The following is a 17,849-nucleotide window of genomic DNA, read 5'->3' as shown; positions in this document are numbered from 1 at the left end:
GAACAGGCGAGCCAAATTTTAGAAATGAGATATACAGTACCGTTCATAATTGTATAGAAATTGGAAGCACGCGCACTGTCACTTCGGCTTTGAACTTCCATAACTTTTGACTCTGATGATAGTTTTTGATCAAATTTTCTGCGTTAAATAGATCAACTATCACACTATTATATCACAAAATTTGAGCTTTCTGGAGTTTGTGGGGCCTGAGATACAGTCATTCTACGAAAATCGGACTTTTTGGACTTTTCTCATTCAAAATATAATATCTCAGAAACTACGCTACATTTTTTGTTGAAATTTTGCAAAATCTAGAAACTAGTCATAGTTGTTTCTGCTGATTGAAGGATCCATAAAAGGATGAAAAAGTTTGGTATCAGGAGTTTATTTGGTTCTTAGATTGCTCGAAACTCAACAACATCAGAATATAGAACAATTCTTAGCAAAAATTTGAAAATTGTGACTTTTTTCCACAGTGAAACTTGAATTACTTTGAAACGACAAGTCATAGCTATACACCTTCTTCTGCAAAGTTACACATTTTAACGTCGCGCATCTTTGAATTCAATATTGATTAAAAATCTTAATCCAAAGTACACTTTTTTGTTAATTTTAATTATTTTTTTTACAAAAATTCACAGTATTGCGTAATTAAAAAAATCATGCATACAAATTGAGAGTCCAAAATAGTCCCAATAAATTTTTAGTTTAAAACTTACATTATAAAGAAAATTTAAAAAATATTAGAGATACATGTTTGATACTTTTTCAAGATCTAAAAATGTTATTAGGACAAAATTTCAAAAAAATGGCCTTTTTTTTAAAATCGAACCAGTGCGACCTCTAAACATCATTTTTCTGAGTCGCCGCCATATAAAATATTGTTTCTTACACCCTAAGCTATCATTTGAAGCTTGAGCCCCCAACATCCCAGACATAGTACAATTTTGGGCCACCCTAATCCTCAGGCTTCCGAAAAGTACAGCTTTGCTATGACAGCCTTTTTCTTGTCGAACAAACTGTCTCGGTTTTCCTTACCACTCGGTTGCTGCTGTACCGTCGGTAACGAATCGAAACGCTTCGGCTACACCACACACGTGCGGGAACGCAGGCTGTATCTGAACAATCGGCTCAAAGCTTGCGCTGCCGAAAACGTTGTGTCTTAAGCTGTAGCGAACCCAACCGACAGTTCGGTTTTAATCCCTTCAGGCCTCCTGTTTCAAAAATAATTTCATCTAACTGTCGGATGCAGCGCGTGACAGTTTTGGGCAGGACTGTCACGGTTGACTGTCGTGCCCATACCGTACCCATGCCCGGCCGTATGCGCTGCTGCTCGGTTCGAATAGATCGAACGAGCCATCGAGCAGGAGTATACGACCGAGGCGAAACGCGATGTGTGGTGCCGGTGCAGGTTAGGCGATATGATTACCTTCTATCCTATGGGGTCCTATGAGGAGGGTGATCGGGGTGATCACCCCCCCCCCCCCCCTCCCCTCTTAAGCGTGAAAAAAATTCATACCTACGCTCGTTCGAAATTAACTCGGCCCGAGCGTGGATGATAATCCAAAGCGAATCTCGGCTACAGTCGGACGGAGTAGGTAGTACTGTCATGCAAAATTCAACGCATTGAAAACTGTCACGAAGATTTTCCAAAAACTGTCACGAAGCTTAAAAAACTTTCATACCCACGAACAAACTTTCGCATGAGGTAAAACGAGGCCTCGCTGTACATCGCACGACCGCTCCTTTTAGAACTGTCAGGGAAGAAATATTCGGAAAGCTTTCATCGGGGTGCACGTGCGACGTTCGCAAGAATACTGTCGTTCGCCAGTACTTTTCGGAAGCCTGGGTATCCTTGTTAAAGTCCCGAAAAAAGGAGACCTGACCGAGGGCGGTAACTGGCGTGGCATAACTTTACACTTTGATATCTTCTGCTGGTGTTCGTTGATTGCGAAGCTCAGGTTAATAAAAATTCTGTTATAATCGATACAGAATAATTTTTGTACTGTTTGAAATACTGCTTGCAAGGTCACAGAATAACAAATTTAACATATACCTAATATTCACTGCAATACACGCTGAAATAAATTTCGCCGATGCTACATGTGAAACAATTTTTATTAACTCTTCAAAGAATTTTAAAGCATCCCCACCTCATAAATGTAAAGTAGTGTTATTACAATGGACATTAAATCGATTTTATGTTCACCAAATTAAAAAAAAATCCTCTTCAAAATTTTAAAGTATAAAATACTAATTTATTTTGATTTATAAAGTTGAGGAGAGTTTTCAGGACATCTTTTTCCAATAAAAACTAGTTGAAGCAAACAAATACTTTGAATAAATGTCCGGAAAATAAGTCCGGTTTACCAATACCAAACTGTACTATTTTAAATTTAGATAAATTTTACCCAACTTCAATTCCTTTTTGTCTTTATAATTGATAAACACAAATACAAAACGCTATTGGTATTCGGTTTAATTTTCATAAATATACTTTTTTTTTATTGAAGAATAGCAAAATGAACAAATAAATTGGAAGATTTACAAAACAAAGTTGTGGTATCTTCAACTTATTTGCAAAAGTTGAAAAATTTCGATGGGTAAATTAATTTAAAAAAAATAGACTTTCGTTTCAGCTATGTTTCTCACACCGCTTTGAAAGTTAGAGCATTTTTTAATGTATTGATTTATTTCGTGAAGTCAAAGTTTCTTTTTTCTATTACTTCGGATAAAATAAAATGCTAGAAAGCTTTTTAAGTTTGTGTTTTGTTTGATATAATGTATGAGAGTACATTTAATTTTTTATGGAACCCCTTTCCCCTTACGCATAGTTGAAGTTACTGTTAAAACATAATTTTGATAGTGATGTGAATCTGATTCGGTGAGTTTTTTTTTCAAATCGTTTGCTTATATGATCTTACTGTCTTCATGAGGCCTTCCAAACGCCTTCAAATGAAAACTAGAATGCGCCTGAAAGATCTCAGCGCACCCAAAACCACTCTCTTTACCAGTGCAACACACTGATTATGCCGAACCAATTGGCTTATCCTGATCTATAGTCAAGTGATTTGATGTTCTTAAAAGTGAAATCGCACATAAATAGACCACTAGGAGATGAAAACGGCATCGAAGGACAAGAGAGATGGAATTTTGGTACAAGTGGCAGATGAAGATAAATTGGAAGAATACAGGCTGTTCAATATGTTTTTGACTAACATATTCGTGCGATTAAATTCACCATTTCGAAAACTGCTTTATTGCTACAGATGTTAGTAATTAATAACATTGCTCTGTGTTGAACATCGTGTGCTCAACACTTTGATCTAAAATTCACAACCTAAACTAATAATTGAAAGATTGCAGAAATGTCACCATTTGTCACCGCGTGGTGTCATAAATTATTCATTCCGAAACCGGAAGGCAGCCAACCACGCACCGAACTACTCGGAATATCATTATTTCGGAACATGACGGTGCGTGGTGGCGCCTGCAAGCTGCAAAAGGTGAAAATAGTGCTGTTCACAAGCTGCCACGAGACTTGGTGTAATTTGGCTGTACTTTGCAACACCGACCACCAGCAGCTTGTTTTGGTTGTTTTTTTTTTCTCTTTCATGTACGTTCACAGACGACTCTCACTTTTAAATGGAAAAATGATAACAGGGCTGCAGCTTACCCTAGTAGATGAGCCAATGTTGTTCGGTCTCTATGGGTATTGATCGGGTCTGGTCTGTGAATTTTGTTGGTTCAACAGATAATTATGGCGTTGCACGTTTACCACAAACAGCTGTTTTTGAATGTACAGCAAATTGAAACTCAGTTGAAGCAAACTTCAGTCCTATGGGGAAAATAAAGATGTTACAAATTGCAAGCTGCGATATGAAAAGGGAATAATTTATGCACTAAAGAAATGTCTGAAGACTCAGCTGAAATGAGTCCACAGTTAAACAAAAAATGATGCAGATAAAAAGAATTGAATGTTTCGTCAAATTTTAATCAATTTTGGGGATGTATGGTGCAGACTCAAAATTTATTGGCTGGGAAAACTTCTTTTAGTTCAGTTTAGAGTTCAGTTTAGTGAAGTTATTCTCACTTAACCTATTTCTTTGAACTCCATCTTGGTTTGCAATATATTTGCACTCTATCCGTTCTCCAATCCGGAGCTGTCGAATCCAATTACATGACATACATCAATCTATTGTCTTCAGCTATTAGAGACCCGCGAAGCACGTTTTCCACGGGAAAAGTCATCAAATAGCATTAGTAGAACGTGACGTTTTCGTGCAATCTGGTCCTGGAACTGAACTGAATCTCTTCTAGCAGTCCCTACAAACTTCAACTGGCCACGATAACTAGCGTGTGCCCTCTCAAAGTACTTCCAAAAGAAGTGTACAGACTTGCGCCCTTTCCAGCCAGAAGAGCACTCCCCGAAAGGCCAAAGAATCATGTCACGAACTTAAACTTTCTCTGCATGAAGATCTTCCTGCTCTTCGCCCCGAACCCCATAACAGTTTCCATCAGTAAATCATGCACTTTTTTTCGAGTGCGCAATGCGAAGAACTTCAAACTCAGTCTTGGGGTCTCGAAGCCGTTTGCATTGCTCATCTGCTTTCGAGACGCTCCGTTTGCACAGCGACCATAAAATTGGCAATCGGCCAACCTTAGGCTGTCAGCAGGCAATTGATTGAAACATAATACCCGGCCCACGAGTTTGAGTTTGAGTCAGTCATCGAGCAGCCCGAAAGCTTAAAATTGGGAGAAATAAAACTTCCATACCAGGACCCGATGAACCCCGGAAAGCGGTCATGCTCTCGAGCGGAAGGTTAAAGTTATAAATAAGATTGTAGAAAAAAAAAAACACTGACCAAATAACACTGTTGAGAGTCTTCAAAACCGTTGTTATAAATTAAAATATTTTAGTGAGGTTTTGAGTACACTTGCGCTCAATTACTATTCCTGAACTTCAGGTTTGCTTCAGAAATGAACTCGAATCCACTAAAGAGTGACCTTTTGGAAGTTTGACAGCTTGTAATATTTTTTAGGTAAATCCAACAAAAAAAATCTTCTGGTACCCCGCAGAAATTCATGAAATCTTTAATTGTGCATCATTGAATAATTTATGGACGCTACAATCATTAATTTTTACGTTATTAAATATTCGGAGGCAGTGAATCAGTGGATTAGTGCATATACGCCAGCTGAAGTTGGAAGTTATATGTTGCACATTTACAGTACCGTTCATAATTGTATAGAAATAGGAAGCAGGCGTACTCTCACACTCAACCTCCATTAATTTTTACTTTGTAGTTATTTTTTCACACTATCACACTATTCTTTCACACATGTTGAGCTTTCTAAAGTTTTTTTTTGTGTAGTTTTGTGTATTCGCTGTTCACATAAAAACAATTCCAAATAAATCTAATAAAAAGTATATACCTTGTCCCTCATAGCCAAAGCAGTTCAACTGCCTTTGACACTTTGCAGACGTGCAAGTTGCTTGACTTTCAATACAACCATAAATTTTTCAACGAGTTTAAAATTCTCATAGCATCAACTTAAAAAAAATGACGATAGAAAAAAAAATATTGAAATATGAAGAAACTTTCGACATAATTATCTAAATAAATATAATTTGCATTAAAAGAAAGGTTTTAAAGACATCAAATATAAACAATTTTTTTTACAAAAAATAACAATTAATGTGTCTTTGATTTAAAGTTTGAAAATCAACAATGAGTTCAAAATATATTAAAAATCTGAGTGAAAAACAGTTAACGAGAGCACAAAAATTAATAAAATAATTAGTGAAACGTAGTTTAGCAAAAATATGTCATATTAAAATATGCTTGCCAGATTGCCCGGTTTTATCCAGGTTTGTCAAAATATTTAACACAAGCAAAATTTAGAAAAGTTTGGCTCGGCCCGTTTGCTCGGATTTCATTGAAAAATGCCAGGATTTTGCCTGGATTATTAACCTTTTTTTGCCAAATCAAACAAAAAATTCAAATTGTATTTATTGTTTGAGCAAGTTTTATAAAAATTATCATGAAAGGTTTTGTGGAAGCCTAAATTACGATTTAAAATCTGCTTAAAATTCATTGATGACGTTTTTTTTAGTTTTTATTCTTCATTTTTGTTGAGTAGTTCTTGGGTATTGACCAAATATGCCTCGATATTACCCGGATTTCTGGTTGACAATTTTGAAATAAAAAAGCCCGGATACATACTGAAAAAAATCTGGCAACTTTAAATTAGAAGACAATTTGATTTTTTATCAGTTGTATGTAATCAATGGATTATCACAGCTTATCAAGCGTATTAGTTATGCAGACTGCTAAAGAATAAGTGGATGTACAATTGTACAATAATGGGGCAAGAAAAGAATAAGTGAATGAATGGTTGCACGATCCGATATTTTCGATAGTTATGAATGGATCGTGATTTTTTTTTTTAAACATGGTGTTTAAATTGTTCAATAAACGTTTCATAAAGAAAACCGATACGAAATTTTATTATTCTGACGTAAAACTTTGATTTCCATGGAAGGAATTTTATGGTTATAATTAACTATTTGCACGAAAAATGCGCGAAAAAAAATCAAAAAAAGTAAAGCTATCGCAAGATGCTTATTTTACAGCAGAAATATTTCAAGTAACTTGGTTCAGTTTCATTTTTGGAAAAAAAACTAAACACGCATATAGGAATCTTGAGTCAACTTCATGTTTCTTTGAAGAGATCTAATTTACTAAACACTAAGGCATACATCTTTCAAGGCTATAATGGCTAGCATCGTACAAACATTAAAACCAACAACCCACAGAAAGAGTACTCAATTGCCGTGGCCGAGATGCGATCTCATTACCGCTTGCTTGGAAGACTTGAACGCAATTCTCTAGGCCACGGTCGGAGGCTGAAATATTGACAGTTTTAGTCAACCTCTTAAACGATGATGCAGAGGACAACGGTTGGCAAATCACCCTACAAGAGCACCTGATTTTTTTTAAATAAAACTGAAGTTGCGTTAAAAAATGAATGAAATCGCGCAGAGCATCACACAAACTTCCGACTGTAACAAGCTGCCATTTTTCTTACAGATGGTATTTCTTACGATACTGTCACACAAGTTTTTCATGTTACGAAGCAGGACATTGTAGTATTTCGCCAAATTTGATTGAAATCGATGCTTCTGCAGTCTCTTTTTCGTTGTTGGAACTTCTTTGAAAATAAAAAAACTTTTTGAATTTACTTAAATAAGCAAGCTTTTTTATCACAAGCATAACAATTTTAAGCATTGGTGAGAAAATATATCAAATATTTTGAAATGAGAGTAAACATTATGTTTACAGTTCATATAAGGATAATTTTCCTCTCTTTTAAACTCTAATAAAATTAATTATTTAGATACATTATTTATTTATTTACATAGTATTCCGTCTTACGACATAACTTGACGAACATAATTCCTAAAATTCACTCGGTCCATGGCAACCGTTCTCCAATTCCTCGGGCACCCCACGTTCGCCAGATCACGCTCCACTTGGTCTAACCACCTCGCTCGTTGCGCCCCCGCTCGTCTTGTTCCTACCGGATTCGTGGCGAACACCTGTTTTGCAGGACAGTCATCCGGCATTCTCGCAACATGTCCCGCCCAGCGTATCCGGCCAGCCTTCACCACCTTCTGGATACTGGGTTCGCCGTAGAGTCGCGCGAGCTCGTGGTTCATCCTTCGCCTCCACATTCCGTTCTCCTGTACGCCGCCAAAGATGGTTCTTAACACTCGTCGCTCGAATACTCCGAGTGTACGCAGGTCCTCCTCGAGCAATATCCATGTCTCGTGCCCGTAGAGAACAACCGGTCTAATAAGCGTCGTATACAGGTTACACTTCGTGCGAGGGCTAAGTCTTCTCGACCGCAGTTGCTTGTGGAGTCCATAGTAGGCACGACTTCCGCTGATAATTCGCCTCCGGATCTCACGGCTGGTGTCATTGTCTGCGGTCACCAGTGAGCCGAGATACAAAGTCTTCGACTATCTCCAGCTCGTCGCCGTCGATCGTGACCTTGTTATTACTGGACAAGCGGGTTCGGTCGGTCTCGGATCCGCAGGCCAGCATGTACTTCGTCTTGGACGTATTAATCATCAACCCAATCCTTCCTGCTTCACGTTTCACTTTGCGGTAGATGTCTTCCACCGCCGCAGATGATCTGCCGACTATATCAATGTCATCGGCAAAGCAGATAAGTTGACTGGATCTGTTGAAAATCGTGCCCCGCATTTCGCCCACCGCTCGTCGAATAACACCTTCTAGCGCCACGTTGAACATCATGCAGGATAGACCATCACCTTGTCGAAGCCCCCTGCGAGATTCGAATGAACTCGACAATTCACCCGAAATCCGCACACAGCACTGCGTTCCATCCATCGTCGCCTTGATCAGTCTGATCAGCTTCCCGGAAAAGCCGTTCTCGTCCATGATTTTCCATAGCTCGTAAGGGTCGATCGTGTCGTATGCGGCTTTGAAGTCGATGAATAGATGGTGCGTAGTGACTTGGTGTTCGCGGCATTTTTGGAGGATTTGCCGTAATGTGAATATCTGGTCCGTCGTAGACCGTCCCTCCATAAAGCCGGCCTGATGACTTCCCACGAATCTGTTTGCTTGTGGCGTTAGGCGGCGGAGTAGGATTCGGGACAACACTTTGTAGGTGGCATTGAGGACATTGATCGCTCGGTAGTTCTCACAGTCCAATTTGTCGCCCTTCTTGTAGATGGGGCATATTACCCCCTCCTTCCACTCCTCCGGTAGCTGTTCTATGTCCCAGATCCGGATTATCAACCGGTGTAGGCAATCGGCCAACCTGTCCGGGCCATTTTGATGAGTTCAGCTGCGATGCCATCCTTCCTTCCCAGCCGACTTGTTTCTATTCAGCTGGCGAATGGCTTCCTTAACTTCACTCATCGTTGGGAGTGGCTCGTCTTCGTCGTTGGCTACGCCGGCGATGTACCTTCCCCCACCGTCTTGATCTCCTGCATGTGCGCCGTTCAGGTGTTCATCGAAGTGCTGCGTCCACCTTTTCATCACCTCACGATTGTCTGTCAGGATACCCCCGTCCTTATCCCGGCACATTTCGGCTTGCGGCACGAAGCCTTTGCGGGATGCGTTGAGTTTCTGATAGAACTTTCGTGTTTCTTGGGAACGATGCAGCTGCTCCAGCTCCTCGAGCTCCTCCTCCTCCAGGCGGCGCTTTTTCTCCTGGAAAAGTCGGACTCGCTGCCTCTTCCGCTGTCGGTGATTTTCTGCACTACTGCCGCCCGCGCGGCATTTTCTTCGTCCATCACCCTCCTTCACTCCTCGTCGAACCAGTCGTTCCGTCGAGATCGCTCCACATAACCGATGACGTTCTCCGCAGCACTGTTGATGGCTGTTTTGATGGTATCTCAACAGTCCTCGAGGGGGGCTTCGTCAAGCTCGCCCTCTGCCGGCAGCGCTGCTTCGACCGATTGCGCGTAGTCTACCGCGACCTCGGGTTGCTTCAGTCGCGCGATATTTAACCGAGGCGGGCGCCGGTTTCGCGTGTTGTTCACTACGGAGAGTATTGGGCGCATCTTCACCATCACCAGATAATGGTCCGACTCGATGTTGGCGCCCCGACAGGATCTGACGTCGATGATGTCCGAAAAGTGCCGGCTGTCGATCAAAACGTGGTCGATCTGTGATTGAGTTTGGTACGGTGATCTCCAGGTGTACTTGTGTGGGAGGCGGTGCTGGAAAAAGGTACTACGTACGGCCATTCGTTTGGAGGCGGCGAAATCAATAAGTCTGAGGCCGTTTTCGTTGGTCAGCTGGTGTGCACTGAACCTTCCAATTGTCGGTTTGAATTCCTCCTCCTGGCCGACCTGAGCATTGAAATCCCCGATGACGATCTTGATATCATGTTTTGGGCAACGGTCGTATTCACGTTCCAGCTGCGCGTAAAATTCGTCTTTGTCGTCACCGGTACTTCCGAGGTGAGGGCTGTGCACGTTGATGATGCTGATGTTGAAGAACCGGCCCTTGATTCTCAACCGGCACATTCGTGAGTTGATCGGACACCTCCCGATCACGCCCTTTTTCATCTTTCCCATCACTATAAAAGCTGTTCCAAGCTCGTGTGTGTTGCCGCATTATTTAGATACAAATAATGTTGAATGTTAAATAAAATTTCAAGCTGAATTTCATTTTTAATCATGAGATGAAATTTTTCTGAATGTTCTTTTAACAACAAAAATAATCAATAATTGTTTTACATTTAATAAAACCTGTGAATAGAGCACTAATTTTTTTTTTTTCAAAAAACTAATTCTTTCACATGAATCCAGATCTTATTCTATATTTGTTATTTTCGCCAAGTTTGTGTTTCTGGCTGACTCTGATTGCATTTAAAAACTTTATTTTGAATCAAGGATCAAAGTTATAAAGCAGCGATCTCATTGATGAAATCCTTAATGAAATTTTCGAATTGATATTTCAATCTTGATTATAGTTTGAATACCAATTTTAAATTTTTATTCCGTATCTGTATTATGCATTTTGAACATAAATTAAAAATCTGAATCTAAATTCCTGATGAATATTTCTATTAATTTATCCATTTAAAATCTCGTACTTCGTTTTGGATTTATCAGTTTCAATTTAAATAGTTTTCGAATATTTACTCGTAATTTAACTTGTCAATTTTAACGAAAATGTTGAATACTGAATTTTTTTTTCTGGACTCATTACACATTCTTATGCTTCAATTTTGCTTATGAATCGAAGATCAAAATTTCAAGTCTAAATCTTATGGTTTGGTTTTAAAATATTTTTTTCCATATTCCCAAATGATGAGTTTCGAATATGAAAAATCCATCTTATTTGAGTTTGATTTGCAAAATCAAAACCATAATTCGAATCAAGATTCTATCTCAATGGAAAACGAAAATAAAGATCAAGAATAATAAACTGGGTATCTACTTACTAGAAACTTTCGCGCTATTTTTTTATTAAAATCTTGCATTTGGCTGGTAAACGGTGGATAATGTGCAACACGAGACCCCATAGTGGTCATATCACCTCTTATTCACAACTCCTATCTCTACCTCCCCGCGGTGCCGGCTGGGGTGCGAGTAACCTAAGCGGAGATCGGGTACCCAACCCCGGTGGATGCTTTGGTCGCATGCAGACTGAGAAGGTGGCCGCACGCGTCTGTTCCCCAGGTCAGGGGCGGCGTGCAACAACAACCGAGCGTCTGTTCTCCAGGTCAGGGGCGGCTCAAACAGCGTCTGTCTTGCAGCAAGCGGCTGAATTTATGAAATGCAGCTCCCGCCAGCTAAGTCCAAGATGGCAGCCCCATCGCGGGATAGGGACTTTAGGCTAACAACCTACTGCTCCTGATACCTTATATTGTTACAGAAACTGAGAGAAGAAATAACCGAATTGGAACTTTGGCAACGACTTTTAGCATGAAAACACGGACTAGAATTGGAACTTGGAATGTTTTGACCCTTGCCCAGCCAGGAAAGCTGGCTCAACTTGCTAGAGAAGCTAGCCGCCTCAAGCTAGAGATATTGGGACTGAGCGAAGTCCGTTGGCCTAACACTGGAGAACACAAGACACAGTCCGGGCAAGTACTGCTTTACTCTGGCATACGAGGAGAACATGCTACTCGGGAACGAGGAGTTGGTTTCCTGTTAAGCCCGCAGGCCCATGCGGCCCTCATAAGATGGAAACCGATAAACGAAAGAATAATCGTAGCCAGATTCAGAACACGGGTTAGAAACCTTACAATGGTCCAGTGTTATGCGCCAACTGACGTTGCCGATTTGCAGGAGAAAGAGCAGTTTTACAGTCAATTGAACAGCGTGGTTGAGAGAATTCCGAAGGGTGATATTCAAATCCACTTAGGCGACTTCAACGCAAAGATTGGCTCCGATAATCAGGACTTTGAGCGCATCATGGGGCGCCATGGTCTAGGACAGAGGAGCGAAAACAGAGAGCTGTTTGTAGAATTTTGTGGCAACAACAACATGGTGATCGGTGGATCGCTCTTCCGACCATCACATAAGGTCACTTGGGTATCCCGAGATGGCCGAACAGAAAATCAAATTGACCATATCTGCATCAGCCGAAAATGGAGAAGGAGCCTTCTTGATGTCCGCAACAAACGAAGCGCAGACATTGCATCTGACCATCACCTCGTCCTTGGCGAGATACGGCTGAGAGTTGCGCGTGTCAAACGGCGCGAGGAGAAAGTCGGGTGTCGATACGACGTCCGCCGGTTGGAGAATCCAGAGGTGAAAAGGGCATACGTTGAACAGCTAGAATCCCGAACCCCGGAGCTACCGACAGACGGAACAGTCGAAGAACAGTGGTGTGGAATCAAGAATGCCTTTATCACGACGAGCCATGGTACTCTCGGTAAAGTTTGTGGAAGACGAAGTGAATGGATGTCGGATGAAACCTGGAGGATGATCGATGATCGGAGAAAGGCGAAAGTCGGAATTGAGCAGGCATGTACCGGGTCAGCCAAAGCAGCCGCCCGCTTACGATATGCGGAGCTGGAAAAGGCACTTAAACGAGCTTGTAGACGAGACAAGAGAGCCTGGACAAACTCCCTAGCCGAAGAGGGAGAAAGAGCCGCCGTCATTGGAGATATCCGATTATTATATGATATTTCTCGCCGCCTTAGTGGTGCAAGGACTAATGCAAGAATGCCGCTGAAAAACCGAGCAGGTCAACTGCTGACAGATCGAACAGATCAGCTCAAGCGTTGGACTGAGCATTTTGATCAACTTTTCCGAGTTACAAATAGCAATGGCCAACAGAACCCGCAGCTCGAGGCGCCCACAGTAAGTCGCATTAATGGCGTCAACTCGGAAGCGCCCACGCTGGCTGAAATAGAAGCGGCAATCAAGGACATGAAATCCAACAATGCGCCTGGAATCGATTGCATTCCTGCTGAAATGCTCAAAGCCGACCCTGCCTTGTCAGCACAAATGTTGCACCGTCTTTTCGCTGACATTTGGGATACTGCAACATTCCCGGCCGACTGGATGCAGGGTATCCTCGTAAAGGTCCCAAAGAAAGGAGACCTAACAGAGTGCGGTAACTGGCGTGGCATAACTTTGATCTGTACAACCCTTAAAGTACTCTGCAAAGTGATCCTGAACAGGATCCAGGAGAAAATCGACGCTACACTCCGACGGCAACAAGCTGGATTCCGATCCGGACGATCATGTGTGGACCACATCACAACGCTACGAATAATACTGGAACAAATCAACGAATTCCAGGACTCTCTTCTGCTGGTGTTCGTTGATTTCGAAAAAGCATTTGACCGACTGAACCACGAAAACATCTGGGCTGCTCTTAGACGACGAGGGGTCCCAGAGAAACTAGTCCATCTCATCGAAGCACAGTACGAGGCATTTTCGTGCAAGGTCTTACACGACGGTGTCTTGTCCGAACCAATCCCGGTAACTGCTGGAGTGAGACAAGGATGTATTTTGTCACCGCTGCTTTTTCTCATCGTAATGGATGAGATCTTGACTGGATCGATTGACTGTAGACCAAACCGAGGATTGCCGTGGAATCCTTCAACCATGGAGCAACTGAACGACCTTGACCTGGCAGACGATATTGTTTTGCTCGCCCAAACACAACAAGACATGCAGAGCAAACTCGACGACCTCACCGAAAGCTCCAAGGCAGCAGGTCTCAAAATCAATGTCGGAAAGACCAAGTCGATGGAAATCAATACAGAAAATCGTTCCAATTTCGTGGTAGCTGGACAACAGGTTGAGACAGTGGAGTGCTTCCAGTATCTTGGTAGCCAGATTACGCCTGATGGTGGTACCAAGAAGGACATCGAAACCCGGATCAGAAAAGCCCGATTTGCGTTTGCGAGTCTCCGAAACATCTGGCGGTCACGCCAGATCTCTCTACGAACTAAGATCCGAATCTTCAACTCAAACGTCAAATCCGTATTGCTGTACGGGTGTGAGACTTGGTGCACATATGCGGTGACGACGCGAAAACTGCAAGTTTTTGTGAATCGGTGCCTGCGGAACATCATCCGCGCTTGGTGACCTGGCAACTGGATCTCAAACGTTGAACTTCATCGCCGGTGTCATCAAAAGGCGCTAGAAATCGAGATTCGGGAACGTAAGTGGAGATGGATTGGGCACACGCTGCGAAGAGATGAAAACGAGATTTGCAGAGAGGCGCTTGACTGGAATCCAGATGGGCATCGAAGAAGAGGCAGGCCCAAAAGCTCGTGGCGGCGAAGTCTAGCCGCTGAAATCCGCACAGTTGACGAGAACCTTGGCTGGCAGCAAGTGAAGACGCTGGCTCCGGATCGCCAGCAGTGGAGATCTTTTATCTCAGCCCTATGCGCCGGTCAATCGGCGCTGGACCCTTAGGTAGGTAGGTAGGTTGCATAAACCGGGTATATTGTTTCATAATTTTCTCCAGAATCTGGTTAATATCCAGGCGAATTTCGGAAGTTTTTCATTAAAATCAAGAAGATAAACACTTGAAAAATCATTTTATTTTTGTCGACTCAAATCAGCCGATTTTGAACCATATTTTAGGCTTCCAATAAAAAACGTTTTTTTTTTCACGAAATTTGATTAACAATTTTTTTGGACGCAAGATACATAATTCTAAGGACTGGATTGAAATTTTTGTTTGATTTTGCAAGTAAATTGAAAACATCTACGCAGAATCTGAGCAATTCGGCATGCTTTGTCTGACTTTTTGGAGTCTGTTAGAGTTTTTGGAGGATAACTTTTGGAATTCAATATGCGGGGCTTACTATCAGAAAGAAGTTAGCTTCAAAAAGTGAGAAATTTTTTGACAAACTGTTCTAAAATTTGGGACCTGGGATGAAATTTTGAGGTTTTGGATTAAATTCTGAATCGAGATTGTTACTCTTGACTAATTTACGTTGTTCATCAAAATTCGATCAAGAATTTAAAATGTTTATTTAAGCGAAAAACATTTTCTTTTATTTTTGTAACCTCATCAACCAGATTGTTCTTCGGGCTCAACATGCTGAAAATTCATTGTGTGTATGGTGGTCGATCAATAAATTTTTGGGAACCATGCACCTTCCTCCTTGAATGGAATGTTTGTAATAGCTTCGAAATTTGGATGACAGATCTCATGGATTAAAAGTAAATAATTTAAATAGTGATTTTAGATTAATCCTGAACTATAGAATTTAAATAATAGATTCATGAATGAGGGCTCTAAATATGGCTCATAAAATTCTGATCTGGAATAAGATTCGGAAATCAAACTTTCTTTACATTTCAAAAATGGAAAAGGTTTAACTTGTTAATTAATTTAACAATCAACATAAATTGTTGAGGAGTTCTTCATTTGCCGAAACTTAAAAATACCAAATTTGTAAAATTTAGTCCAGGGGTTTCTGAGATAAAGAATGCCTTCGCTGCCCCTAATGTGTTAATATTGCTTGTCAATTCAATTTCTAGATTTCCATTTTTTAACAACATTAGTTAATCCCAAATAAAAGGTAGGATTTGGATGCTTTGTTTTCTCTGAAAAAAACCCAAATTTTATTTTTAAAAATCATCCACGGGATTCTCATTATGGAAGTGATTCTTTATGAAAAATATTGGCTGTTAAAGAAACATCGTCACCTTAAAATCTGCACAAAATTCTGTATTTTCCTTGTGTATTGTTTAACACATCAAGGACAACAAATTTCGGCTTTTTATGTTTCAGAAACGAATAAACAAAATTCTGCTGTTGTGTTGTGTTAAATTTCGTAGAATGAGGTTTCATTAGTAGATCCTTAACGTTTGAATTATGCCTTTTAATGGAGCATACTAGCGGCAAGCGAAAAACCGAGATATCTCGTAGAAAATTTGATCCGAAAATCTGATGATTTTTCATCTCTAATGCGTATCTAATACGAAAACTTTGAATGTCAAAGTACTTAAAAATGAATAATCATACAGTTACGAACATAATTTGTTTTAATTTTTTTTTTATTCGTGAATGGTTGGGCAAAAAAAACATTGGTAAAAACCAATCATCACAAACCACCCCCCCCCCTGGAGTCGGGTCTTCCTACGGCCCTGTCACCGGGTTATCAGTTTTTAATGAAATTAATACAAATTTTTGGTCTTGGTGAAATAAAGAAAACGGAAGCAAAATAAAATTTTAGGATAAAATCGTGGACACCCTTGATTTCTCGAATACAAAACTCTTCGTGAAGATTTAGGATATTTAAAGTTGGTGGGTTCTTAACTCTAATCGAAATGCAGTTTAGGGATGAAATATTTGTTATATCTTAGTCTTTTAGAAAAACCACATTCCAAATAAATCGACCGAAGGGAACTGAAATTTTTGAAGAAATACTGGTTTTTCATGTTTCTCCCGAGCAAACTGTCTCAAAATCCCATACAAACTTATGACTCGTCAAGCGACCCCTTCCCGTGATCCAATCTGGTCCAAATTTGACATGAGATCTTGTACAAGGCATATGATCAATTTTAGCCTGCAGCGCATAACGTTTTTTAAAAGTCAGGTCATTTGGGGCACTCTGGTATAAATATATACTCAGCTATCTTTAGTTCCCTCAACCTGTGGTCTGCCCATACCCTTCCATGGATATTTTTTAAGGTACCATTGAAAACCGCCGGGTGGTTACTGTGAAAATCACACATATATGACGGTCGCCACGGTTAAAGGAACATTTCACATATTCTTTTGGTTTTTTTTTATCTAGAATTCACTGACACGTCAGAACTACAGTTTGGTTGATGTGAAATCGTGGTATGAGCCATGTGATAAGGAGTTATGAGTGAACATATTTTGTCTTAAAACATTTAGATCGTGTTGAAAACTCCAATCAAAAATTTATAATAGCTCATTTTGATTGAATACACAGCACTTTGAAACAAAAAAAAAATAGAGCTGATTACAAATCTTCCAAGTATCGACAAACCTTGAATATGAACACTTTTTCGTAAATCAGGTGAAACTCTGCACTGGTCAACTGAGCATGTTTGTTTAACTTGCAGAGAATATACATTTTTCACATATTCTCGAAATGATACAATTCCCCTGAAAACCCATTCCCATCACGATCGACGACGACGACCTGTTGTTGTTCACATCATTCGTCGGAGCAAAACTTTTAGTAGGTACAAGCTGCTGTCGAACGGACGGACAAACGGATGATGATGATTGTGCCGGGTCGGGTCCGCCGCGTCCGGCCATGGTAGTTCATCTACACACGACCACCTGGACTGGAACACAAAAAAAAAGTTGGTTCCCTTCCTCCGCTCCAGATCTTTCTTCCTGGACTTGGTTGCGGAGCCTCTTTTTTTAGGCTCTTTCTCTGTTACTCCACATCAGATGCCTTCATCGTGTTCCAGCCAGCTAGCCAGAGTTCATGGATGAGGCTTCCTCTTCCGTTCCGTCATTTACCTATCTCCCGGTTTCGACTTGTTGTTGTAGGGTTTTTTTTTCTTTCTTGTTACTGCTTTCGTTGCTTCCCGAGCCGCCTGGATTAGAGCGCTGCGCTGTTGTACGGTTGTTGATCATCAATTCCGTAATGGATGCAACCTACACGGAGCGAGAACCCTTTCTCGGGTTTTGACTTTATGCTTTCTAGCGCTCCCTGGGTCTCACCTCACCTGAGCTAGAGTCGCGGCCTCAAGTGAGAGCTTAGCACCGAAGCTCACCTGCCTTGGACCGATCAGTTGCGATCGCACTCCCGAGCCGAATGGTCGTGTAGTTTCGAGGCGCTTCCAAGTTTCCAGGTTTCCCTGCCAAGTGAATTGTGATGGTGATGGCCTA

At 41.0% G+C, this 17,849-nt stretch overlaps 1 protein-coding gene across 1 annotated transcript in view; it reads right to left on the bottom strand.

The window, feature by feature from the left end:
- LOC129741861 (uncharacterized) overlaps positions 1 to 17,849 on the bottom strand; it is a 39,263-nt gene that overhangs the window by 3,600 nt on the left and 17,814 nt on the right. The window lies entirely within an intron of this gene.

The sequence above is a fragment of the Uranotaenia lowii genome, chromosome 2, assembly GCF_029784155.1.
Source record: "Uranotaenia lowii strain MFRU-FL chromosome 2, ASM2978415v1, whole genome shotgun sequence".
In the NCBI taxonomy this organism is placed as follows: domain Eukaryota; kingdom Metazoa; phylum Arthropoda; class Insecta; order Diptera; family Culicidae; genus Uranotaenia; species Uranotaenia lowii.
The sequence above is the reverse complement of the archived record's forward strand: the minus strand, read 5'-3'. Positions and strand labels throughout refer to the sequence as shown.